Raw genomic sequence first — 12556 nt, 5'->3', positions numbered from 1 at the left:
TGTGAGTACAGTTCAAATAGACCCATAACACAGAAGCTGATGGTCTGGTTCACACTGGTTTCCTGGTTCCTAGAAATCCAATGAGAAGCACCAGGTACAAAAGTAACCCTATTCAACTTTCAATATAGGCATAGGAAAATACTGCTGGGTTACAGAAAAGGAATTATTAACCCACTTATTACTTTCTCTATGCCAGAGCATTGCAGACAGAGGACTGCAAGCAGCAGACAGTACTGGTGAAAGGCTGGGATGCATATTCATTGACTCCCATCCTCCCAGTAAGAGCAATATACCACTGTCTCTAGAACTTGGCTCTTTCCTGAAAACTGTTTCCAGGTTGACCCGTTCTCTTTGTTACCTCCATCCAGCAGTAGGTGATTCAGCCTTGTATTCCTAGGAACTGAATAGTCAGTTTTCCCTAGAGTGCTTGAGTTGAAAATCACAACTAGTGATCAGTGGCATCCCTTGCCAGAACACCATAAACATTCACAAGCCTGCTGCATACCAACCACCCTTGCAAGAGACGGTTATCTAAATGTCACCACACTCCCCTCAGGCAAAGATCTCCACTATTTTTAGGAAAAGGAAAGAAATGCAACTGGGAAGAGCTACTGGGAAGATACAAAGGCCTCTGTGATAAGAAATTGATAAAAGTTAAGAAAAACAAACAAAAAAAAAAGGGAAGGGTGAGTGACAAATGGACATGACAGAATATTTTGGGGAGCACTCCCTGGCAGAGAAAGCATCAGAATTCAGTGATTACCCCAAAGCAAAAGACCACACAAAATCTGGTTTGTGGCATGAAAGGACTCAACCTCTGAGCACAAACCAGTTCTTAGTCCTGGGGCTATTTTGACTGATACAAAATTATTCTCTTTCTTTTACATTTGCACAGCTTCATTTTATTTATTATATATTTGATGCATACATTCCTCCTCTGCATTGCTGTCTGTGCCAAACTGAAGGATTTTACTGGGTCACAGTCTTCTGTTTTTAATTATCATCATCCAAGTTATATTTGGTTAAGGCCTTAGGGGCATGGACAGAGCATAAGAAGTCACTATTGTAATAATTACTACTGACTTTAATAGCTGCCCTGAAGACGAACATCTTGCATTTATACCGACGTGGAGCACAAAAGGCAGGGGCGGGGCAGGTTTCCCACGCCACCCTGGCCACACACCTTACCAGACCTGGGGAGTTCAGCTGCAGGGTGAGACACAAGGTCTCACCGAGCTCAAGGCTCAGGCTTCTAGGTAAGGGGACAGAATTAACCCCACACAGATAACCACCTTGATTCAGCAGGTGAAGCAGGGCTGAGGGAGGTGCCACTTAACATGAGCCATCCATGCTTTCAGTTAGTTCGAATTCGCCCTGCCTTCAAACAGTGACATAGAAAGTGGAAGATTTCATATTCGAATCTCTGGAACAACTTGGTCCTTTCTTCCCTCTTATTAATAATATACCCCAGGTACTTCAAGACATAATGAGAATCCACCAAATTGTTCCCTTCCCTTGCAAACTGAGAATCTCTGAAAACACGGCTTTTACAAAACTCCACAGGATTTTTGTTAAGAAAGAACACACAATTAAAAATGCAGTTATAAACCCACTAGTTTTGTTTCAATGTAATGTTGGAACAAAAATGCAGGGGTTGGGGAGAGGAGTGGAGAAGGCCAGAAGGATATCTACTCTTCCAGACTTGTTAACAATACTTCAAAACACATCTTTTTAAAGCAGCTCAAAAATATGCAGAAAGAACTCACTGGTTCTGCTGATGAGATTCTGGCTAACATCAGCAGTTCCCAAACTAGGAGAGGTTTAAATTCCTACAGAAAATGCATTCTTGTCAGTGAAGGAGGAAGTGGAAGAGACATGTGCCATTCAAGTAGTTCCATCTAGATAAGGCACCAATCACTTGATGCTGTCAGCAACATCAATTTAGCAATGCTGTGATTACACTACTCAGTGCACGCTTTAGCTCAGTCTGGCTGTAATTGCCACTATCCTAAAAGGCACTGCTTGACCTTGGCTATGCAGATATTCAGCAGCAATTCAGCAACCTACTTTCACCAACAGATATGTTTTTGCTCTGCAAGGACATTTATCGAGCCTCTCAGTGTGCAGCCTTACACCACAGCTGAGCTGATCTTACAGCAGCCTGTCTTGGAGGGGACAGTTCCTTTCTCCCTCATCTTACTCAGCCCAGTGACACCCCCCCCACCATTTCCCTCACTCCAGACAGCCCTGGCATGGAAATTACCTGTCCAGAAGGCCAAACCAGTAAAAATCACGTTCTACTTTTTATTTTCTGTTTGTTTTCTCTTTGCCAGCCTGGGGAAAACCACAGGATGACCAAATTCAGGAAAAAATCAAAACAATCATACCCTTTTCCCTGGCAACTAGATCAGTCTAGCTGCACATCCAAAGCCCGATCTGATCCCTCCAAATCTTTAAGAAGAAGAGAAACCAAACAGGAGCACTATCTGATTTATCTTGACACTCACAGCTCACCAATACCAAAATGTCACCCTTACTCCAGTCTCCTTTCTCACACCAAAGTCAGTGGAGGTCCCCTGCTGCTCTGCCAGGAGACTTTTTGTGGCAATGCTAGGATGTGGAAAGTCTACCTGTCTCCAATGTACATAGTTTGACATAAAAGGAGCATCTCAGTCTTCCAGTCTAATTATTTTACTGCCAGTGAGTATCTTCTGGCCTCCAACAGACCATTTGTTAGTTTAGAAAAAGGCAACTGTCAAGGTCATACCTCTGATATTGACAGACCAAGCACCACAGAACCTGTCTCTAGACTACAGATTCATAACTAACTTCCTGAAAATTCTTCCCCTCTTTTGCTCCCAGTTTTAACTTCAAAAACTTTCTAGAGTAAAGAACTTGAAAGACAACCCCACAAAGCCTATCCAAAGGCAGCACCTCCACCTGATAATACTTGAGTATTAAAACCAACTTCCATCAAAAATGAGTGCATATAAATTTAAAATGTGATCCTATGAGACTTGTGAGCTCCACTTTCACCAACCTGCCCACAATATGCCATGACCAGCTTCCAGAGTAGGTGACATAGAGGCAAGAGATAGTCACTTCGTCACAAAACTCGAGAATGAAAAATATTTCAGAGAGAAAAAATAATAGGTAGCAACACAGTATGAACCGGATTCTTCTCAATTTGCCAGCTAAAACAAATGAATTCTTAATATGGTTAATTAGGGTAAAACCACATCAACTTTAACTTCCCAATCTGGAATTAAGATTTGTCAGCAAAGGACAGATTGGTCGATACAGGTCTGTCATTATCCCACCTCTGGAGTTACCACTTCCTCCTGTGGTAAGGGTAGTCTCCCAGTCCCACACAGCCATAAACTGCCATTCTTATAAGTCTCCCAAGCAGTACTTCAGCAGACCCCAGTCAGAAATACATGATTTTGCACACCTTCCCAAGTCTGATCTGAGCTAACCACAGGACCTGGAGAGTTCCCCTGCAGATCTGAGACATTGTTCATTACCAATAGCTCCTGTGGTTGCCCAATTTACATCCTACAGACATGTCACTGCTTGCTCTTGCCGTCACAGGCAACTAATGGGCCACCTCAACACCCTCATCCAAACCTGGAAACAACTGCAAGATTAAACCTGTCATTTGTACCTAAATTAGAGGCAGGAGAGGAGGCTGACAAGCTGCATTTGTTATTTCATCTAGAGGCTTCTATTAATAGCATTTGGCACTTTCAGTCAAGGTTCTCTATGTGACTTGCAAGAGGTATTGAATTGATCCACACACAAAACACTTCTGCAGTTCATTTTGCACTGCCACTGATATCTTGAACTATCCCATCTCCATGCCTTTAAGGCCAAATTTTACTCAAATATCGAAGCTCAATATACACTCTTAGGTACCAAAACCAGTGCAGCTAATGCCTGTCCTGCAAAATCTGATATTCAGCCATTTTACAGGCTTAAATCTAAATTTGGTTACTTAGAACTCCACAAATGTGTGTAAAGAAATTTTTGTACCTAAGCAGATCTCTTACCCTCTTACTGTTCCTTCCACACCATATCCCAACACCACCAGATAGGTAGGATCAAATCAGCAGAGTCCTGAATTGCAGGACTCAAGGTACCAACAGGTACTCACGGCAGCTCGGCCTTCCCAGAAAGAGGGGAATGACCAGCCCAGTCCCGCCTGGAAGAGCACATCTGAGAGCAGCCCTTGCTTCCACCAAGCACAGCCCCACATAGCACATGGCAAAAGTCCATGCTCAGGGAAAGAAGCCATGCCATCTCTGCCTTCATACTGAGCTGCAGATAATTGTTTCAGAAAGACTGATCTAAACAGCCCAGCCAGCCTCATTTGGCTTTTCAGAAAACTCTGTGTCTGACCAGCTGCACCCATGTCTCAGAGTGAGTTCCATACTTGGGTGTGCTGTTTCCGTTGTTTTGAGGAAGTTATCACAAACAATTCCTTCCATCTGCTATAAGGACAACACAGAAATCCTTGAGGAATCAGCCCAACTTTACCCTCCAGCAAACACTTTCCTCTTTCCCATCATTTGCATTCCTTTGGTACCATCTGCACTTGCAAAGCCACATGGGAGTACAGGAGACAAACACTGTGGCCTGCACATCCAGCCAGGACTCTGTTAGAAAGCAGTAGTAAACACACTCAGCACAGCAATAATTTCCACCAGAACGGGTGCCAAAAGGGACAATCTCATCACACTGACAGTCCTGCCTGACCTGAGTCACAGGCACTCTGCCTATAGCTGCACTGTTTCACTACTGAACCCCTGCTGCTGGGTAGGAGCTCCTATATCTGTGCCTGTTTGCACACCAGCAGATTTCTGTGGTCTGCCTTCATCTTAAAAGAAAGAGAGAAAAAGACATTTTCAAGAGAAAGCCATCTTCAGGCTTTAGGCCACCAGGCATCCCTCAAAGAGTTTTAACTGTAGGCTGAATAATAGCCTGCTGCCACTCACCCCACCATTCTCCCCAGGCCAGCAAAAGACTAAGCAGGAGTTCAACAGTATTTCAGCTCCTCATTTCCATACTCATGTGCTAAAGAAGTTGGAGTTTTCTGACTTGATTATCTCACCTCCTGCCTTCTTATGCTATCTTCATTCTCTTTTTGGCCCAAAATTTCATTGTTCACTACAAGCACAATTTATTTCAGCATGGAAATAAAAAAGCAAAGCATTTGAGAGGATTTGTGCTACTCTCCAGTGCTCAAAATGACCACTAAGGGGAGAAAACTGATGTTATGGCACATGCCCCAGCACCTACAGCATTAGGCAGGAGAAAACCATGTCCAGCAAGCAGATATGTCTGTTCCAGACTTCATGAGACGGGCCACCTTGGATCAGAGACCAATATCTAGCTCCAGTTTCTTTTTCCATTTGCAGCCAGAAGCAAAGGAGGAAAGTCAGGAAGAATGGTATAAAGAAATGTATGGATAAAGTTTAAGAACAAGGAAAACAGAATTGATTCTCTCTCACCTCCTGTCAGTCTTCCAGTCTCAAAATAGATATTGTCCATTTTTAACTTATTTCAGTAGAATTCTCTACCATGAGCTTACCCACTCTGTCTATAAAAGCTTAGTATTCACCACATCTTTTGGCAAGGAACTTCACCAGTCTGGTATATTGCAAGATGAACCATCTTTCATTATTCGTTTTAAACCTCACTTCTAATAGTTTTATTTGAAGCGCCTCAATCTTTCTATGGGAAGAGACAAGGAACAGTAAGTCCCTATCCACCACCTTGAGGTGGTGCATGATTTTGTAAGGAGCTATACTATCACCCCAAGTCATCTGTGTTCCAAGTAAGAGAGTCTTCTTTAAGACACTTTATGGCTCTCCTGAAATCCATGTCATATCCTTTATCAGTTCTTCTGTGAAGCCCCTTCCATGTCCTCTACATTCTTCCTGAGATGAAGGAGAAACATCAAGACCACATGCAGCTTTTCAGGCATGGCCACAGCAAATGTTTGCAGAGCAAAATAATATAATAGTCTGTTTTGTTTTCCAATTTTTTCCCCATTAATACCTTACTCTCAATCTGCCTTTCTGACATCTAAGATCATTTACAGAGAGCAACAGAGAGCTCACCTTGCTCAACAAAGTCACAGATAAGAACTGCTGCTGCTTTGCATTTGGAAACTTATCCCCCATTCTGTTCTGTCTATGGAATGGGAAATCCTATTCTTGAATTAATAGTTTGATTTCAACGTGCCCCTTTCTCTCCATGCCATTGTCAGCATTTATGATCAAGAGCATCCTCAGGGAGAGTTCTTGCAGCACAACTATTCCAATCCACTCCAGAACAGCTACTTCACTAAATGTCCACAAGCAGACAAGTTCTATTTTAAAAGCCTTCCCATGGGCCTATGTGTAACACAGTTAACATCTGAATCCATTTAATTAAGTAGTGGCATTGAATCAGCATGACAAGACAACATCCATCAGAGTTCATCTACTATCCACTGCACGATGTGCCTCCCTCATCCCTCTCTCCTGCTTGAAAGCAGGCATGTTAATAATGCATGTGCAGCGGTATGTGCTCCTGAGAAAGCAAAGCACACAGATTCCTGAGATACATGACCCATGAGGGTTATTTTGAAAAGCCTTCCCTAGCACATCAAGTAATCAGTTGTAACTAAGTAACAATCTTGCACACGGAAGTGGCTACATAATCATCTTTTGCAACTAAAAAAATAAATAAATAAATAAGTGCCTTTACTGATTGACTTGAGATCCCAAAGCTCCCAATGGTCCAACACACTGACACAGGGAGCTCCAGCATCAGGCCTGAGTATCACAACAGCACTGTGGTTTGCACGTCGGTCTCTCTACATTCTGCTTCCAGAGTTTTCAGCACCTCTGCACGCACTCCAACATGTTTTCCATGCTGCTACACAGCAAAGTCGTATCAATGCACTCTGGCATCCAATACGTGAAAATGCTGAAAATGTAGCTGTACATTGTCAGCGTCAGCATTTAAGAAATAGCTGTCTATCTTACACAAGTGAAATTTGATACAGAGTGCCAAATCTCACAGCTGGCCCTGTTTGTACATCTCTGCTGCTGCCCCCAAGCCCCAGCGCAAAAAAGCACATCCAACCTCCAGGGACCAGTGCACACGTTGTAGGCGCTAATCCATCGTCTGAACACACTGTCTGATGTCCTGTTACTGCTGCAGAAAAACAAAGGCTTGAAGTTTTACATTTAGTTCTGCTGAGCTTCATCTGGCACATAAAACACAGAGCACTAATTACAGTATACTGTTCTACTCAAGGGGCTGTCAGCATTTCCACTGCAAAGCCTTCATTTCAGGGCTTTATAACACAGCTGTGAAATATTCATTTTGCACTTCAGCTTAAACATGCAAAGGTCTGGCTTTGGACCAGGTTCCCCTGCCTAGGTGTTTTTGGGGGAGTTAGGGTTTTTATTGTTGGTCTGACAGGGGAAGGACTGAAGATGGGTGGATGGAACTAACTGTAAGAGGTGTTCAACGTACAAAAGCACACAAACAACAAAACCACTCAGCTCCATAGTTGGTTTCTGCCCCGTACCAACCCAATGTGTACCCCTGCTTTTGTATATGAATATAGAATATGCACTTTAAAATTTCTTTCACATATATATTTTTTCTGTGTTTTTAAAGAGGTTTTTCTATCCTCTCCCTCTTCTCCAGCAGGTCTTTCTCCCCTCATCAACCAGGGCTAGGCAAGAGTTATGTCTTGACAAGCCTGGAGACTGAAAATATTCCACCTGCAAAAGGACAGCAGCAAGCCAAGCTCCAACACAGGACTCATTCAGGAGGTCTCCGGCTGACAGAGCAGTCTCCATTTCTCTCACTCTAAGCCTCCTAAGCCTTACCCACAGCCGCCACTGCACACTCACACCAACTGCCCAACTGAACCCCCAGGAAGTACTGCAAGACCATGAAACTGGTTTCATGCAATCCACTACACATATATGTTCTGACATTTAAGGTGTTTCCAGCCAATTCCCAGTTTAAAGCAGTATTCATGGGAAAAAGGATTCAGAGCAATGAGCAAGCCCTAACAATTAACCAATTAAAAAAAATAAAGCAGAAGAGAAAAAAAACCTCACAAAGCAAAACAAAACAAAAAACACCTGACCAGAACATCATAGTATGACACAAGCTGTTGCCAACTTTATGCAATTTGATTTCAAGATATCCACTTTAACAACATCAGGGAACAATCTCCCACAACGTAAGTTATGTACAGCACTCCTTGGCATAAAAGTGGCAAGAGCAGAAACTGACTTGCTGAAAGGTTTTGAATCGCTAAGTTATGGTAAGCCTTACATTACATTTGTAAACCTGCATAAAAGCAGAGGTGAGATGGGGGGTATTCCAATGGAAGAGCTGAGCCTCAGCTCTAATGGCTCTGCCAGGTGTGTTGCACAGGGGCTGCAACAGGGGTGTGCACACTTTTATTAAAAATTATCTAGACATTTGTACAAAAGGAACCAATTAGGGATGAAGGTGGGAGAAATGGAAGACAAGAAAACCCTCAGTCCCCACAGGCTGTCTTTCCGCAGTGTGCGTGCATTTGTCCATCTCTCCACAGAGCCTCTCTTGCCTGCTCTCCCCTCCTGGCCTCCCCACCGTGCTGGCCGCTTTCAATCCAATTCCAGCTGTCAGGGCTGCATTCCTGACCCATCAGCCCCAGCTGTCAGGGGCTACGTGCTGAATCTGCACTCTGCCTTCTTCCTGCACCTGAAGATAGGCAGTCCCCGGCAGGCCATAAATACCATTGCACAGCCCCGGGGAGTGGGTGGGAGGCTATTAAAAGAACCTCTACCAGCAACCATAGTGAGGGAACTTAGAACTGACAGTAGAACACACCTGCAAGTGGTCCTGCAGCCTGCAAACAGGACACATAGAGGGTTAATTTCCTACCAGCTTCTAGAGTACAACCTATTCATCATTAACTAATCTTCTGTCTCTTCATTTAACACCAGCCCGGACCACCAATTTTCCCTTCCTTACCCCCATATTAAGTTCAATTTCTTCCTAAATACTGCAGGGATGAGGAGAGGTCCATGTAACGTTACTAACTCTGGCTAAAGGCACGACAAGCAGCAGTTTCTCCTCCTTCTACCATTCAGTCATCATTCTCACTGTAAAAGCAACACCAACTCAGACTTTCACGAGATTTCACGAAACTTTCAGAAAATCTGAGCTTCAGAGATAAAAGTATGCTGATGGGACAGGGAAAAAGGGAGTGTAAATTGCCCACCGCTGTCCGTGTTGTCATGATGCTATTTTGACTTTGATGTGGGAAATTCTTTTTTGTTGATGTAAGCAAAGTTTGTGAAGACTGTGTGATGAATGCATGAAATAAATGTAAAAAGAAAAAGTGACATCAAACAGGCTACAGGTATTCCTGGAACATAAAGAGTCAGCCCTGATTTGTTCCAGACTAAGCTCCATCTGCACATGGAGTCAACTGGACCAGCTCTACAGGCAGTTAAGGTCCACGGAACACAACAGAGACACCTTTGTGTGGGCAGAGTTCAAAGAAACCCTTCCTTGAGCTCTTGGGACCTGGAATTCTGCAGGATCACCCCTTCACAAGAACCAGATTTTTCCACTTTGCAAATGTGCATTACTTTTTCATAAGGAAAGAGAGCAGACAAGATACCAGACTTTACATACGACATGCTTTTGCCCTCCCACATAGGCCATTTGTCCAGTGATTTATTTTCTTTGTAGTAGAAGATGAAGCCAATTCACCTTCCCCTGCATCAAGAACTACCTATATAAGTTTTAGGTACAAATGTGAACTTGCAACACACTCCTAACCTGTCCCAACACTGGAGATCACTGGAAGCAACTTCCTGGAAGTCTTACATATTGGTCTCCTCCAAATCCATGCACAAGGGCCTGAATACAGGCAAAGAAAGTGCTTCAATGATAAGGGGAAGAAAAAAAAAAAAAAAAAACACAGTACAGCTCCCTTGGGCAGAGTTTTAGTTACTCATATAAGGGTTTGAAATCCAGCAGGAACAAATGGTTCTCTCAGCGTAAGGGTCACTCTTCATCATCATTAATCATCACTTCCCAGATAGGAAAGGCTCCTTTCCCTCTGTTTTACCCAGGCTTTAGCACTCACAAGAAGCAAGAGACAAAAAAAAGGAAAAGAGCCAAACAGGAATGTGTGCATAGGCTGGCAAGGCTGCTTCTTCTGCTGAAGTCCCTCCTCTTGGTCCCAACCCTGAGCTGAGCCGGCTCCTAAATGCAAACAGGCAACAGTTAAAAGTCCATAGCTTCTCAGGCATACACTCCAAAGAAACAGTGGCAGCACCGTATAATTCTTGACTCTGAAACAGTCAAACACAGGGGCCATAACACAACACTTCTAACACTGATACTGTCATGGCAAGGCGCTCCCTCCTAAATCACCTCCTGCTGAACTCTATAAACAACGCATACATTCAAACTAAACTTGGACACAGGGAAGACAAACTGAAAGACAGGGAGCAGAACACCTTCCCCACAGTCAACCCTGCTGAGGGGAACCACAGAAGGAAAGCCACATCTCAGCACTTCAAGAAAAGCATCATGTTACAATCTCCTTCCCCTTAATTTCTTCTCTAGGGCTTATTTTTGGTATCAACGGATCTGTGAAGTGTTTGACAAGGCTTGGGGGGAAACTTAGTGGGTCATCTTGAGTCCCAGAGTAGAAACACACAGAGCTATGCAGGATGAAGAAAAGCCTTTTGATCAGCCTGCCTGAGGCAACCCACATAATTCATTTGTGATTCCTTTATTCACCCATGACCCCATGCCAAATCAATTAATTTTTATCCTTCACCAGTGATTTACACAGCCATTCTGTCCTGAAAGTCTTTGCCAGATCTGATCCCTACCTACCTACCCTACACTGTCATGAAGGCAACAATGCCTTCTAGAGAAGGACACGGCTGTAGGAAGTCTTAAAGAGGCTTTAAGTAGTGTATTAAAGAGACTCTCTTTATGCAAAAGCCTCACTTTTCAGGCCCAGATTCCTTACACAGAGCAGGTATCTGTCCTTGCCAGAGGAGGTCAGAGAGCTCACCTCTCCCATCATCTGAAGGATCGTGCCTGTAACACCTGAACTGCTCCAGGACAAGACACCTTGTCTTCCCATGCATGCATCTCCCTAAGATTCCAGTGATATTATGGGGGAAAGCACACACCTGCATCCTCAGGGAATGAGAAAATTGTTTTGCTGTAAGCTGATTTAAATTATGTTTCAAAATTACATATCAGCAATTTAAAAGTTGCTAAGATGGGAATAAATATAAAAGGAAGGATGGAGTAAGTGCAAAGCATTTATCACACGGACAACATCCCTATGGAAGGAGGCAGGAGGTAAAGAGATTAGTATTCCATCTGTCCCTAAACATTGTCTGAACTATTTATTATATGTTTCACAGTACTTGAATAAAGTCCCAACAAACATGAAGCCCTCCTGTACTTACAGCAGGCAGCAACACATACTCTCACACAGCTAGCAATCTACTACCAAGTATAAGAGGACTAGGTGGCAACACCACACAAACACTGAGGTTAAATGCCCTGAACATACAACAAATTAGCAACAGAACTGGGAATAATCTTACTCCCTGCCAAATTTCAGCAGCTATCTACTGCACAGACCGTGCTGCACCACAGCTGTATCTCGCTCCTGCTTGAAGCCAAGGACAGTACTTTAAAGAATGCTTAAAAATTAATTAAAAGAAAGTGTGAGAGATTTCTTTATTTTGCTCAAGCCAACCCGTATATTTAGAAGGAGACATTTAAGCTTCCTGCCTGCCCCCTGCCAGCACTCACTGCCTAGCTCTAGGCAATCCCTTCCTGCACTCTTCCCTGCTCTCTGCCCCAAAGAATAAGCTTCTTACAGAAGAGACTTTATCAGCATCTTGCCCTTCATGCATCCTGGAATTAAGAAGCTCTATGCATCTCTCCATCAACATGCATATTGAGCATCCAAGAGATTTGTCCTGTCAGCCAAAATGGAAACCACATTCCCCCAGAGAATCAATACATAGGAACATGGGCCAAAGATTGAGAAAGCAAACTGAAGAGAACAGCACAAGCACTGACTTTCATCATCTCCTCAACAACCCTGCTGTCACTTCCTGTACTGGAACAGGAAAGCTCTTCACCTATAACACGGTGTCCCTGTCACTTGCCCCTGCTGCTCAGCCACCAGCACAGACGACTCCAGCAAACCCATAAGTGCTCACTCATGTACACACCGCTGAGCCACCTTTCTGCTGCAAAGATGTAAAATGGTACTCCAGAAGAAGCAATCATCATCCAATAGTCTCTGCAGATGCAGAATTGAGTTTAGGCTTTTCCAAATAGTTCAAATTTCTTACAAGTTTTATGATCTAGACCCAGCATCCCAAAGACCTACATACTCTTCCTGTAAGTCAGCAACAAGAAACATCATTGATCCTCTCACTTTTGCGCACACACACAAGAAACCACCACTAGACAACAAACCACAGAGAGACAA

At 43.5% G+C, this 12556-nt stretch overlaps 1 protein-coding gene across 1 annotated transcript in view; it reads right to left on the bottom strand.

Moving 5' to 3' along the window:
• Positions 1-12556, bottom strand: part of MAPKBP1 (mitogen-activated protein kinase binding protein 1) — a 100089-nt gene that overhangs the window by 71032 nt on the left and 16501 nt on the right. The window lies entirely within an intron of this gene.

This window comes from Sylvia atricapilla, chromosome 6 (genome assembly GCF_009819655.1).
Source record: "Sylvia atricapilla isolate bSylAtr1 chromosome 6, bSylAtr1.pri, whole genome shotgun sequence".
NCBI classification, from domain to species: domain Eukaryota; kingdom Metazoa; phylum Chordata; class Aves; order Passeriformes; family Sylviidae; genus Sylvia; species Sylvia atricapilla.
The sequence above is the reverse complement of the archived record's forward strand: the minus strand, read 5'-3'. Positions and strand labels throughout refer to the sequence as shown.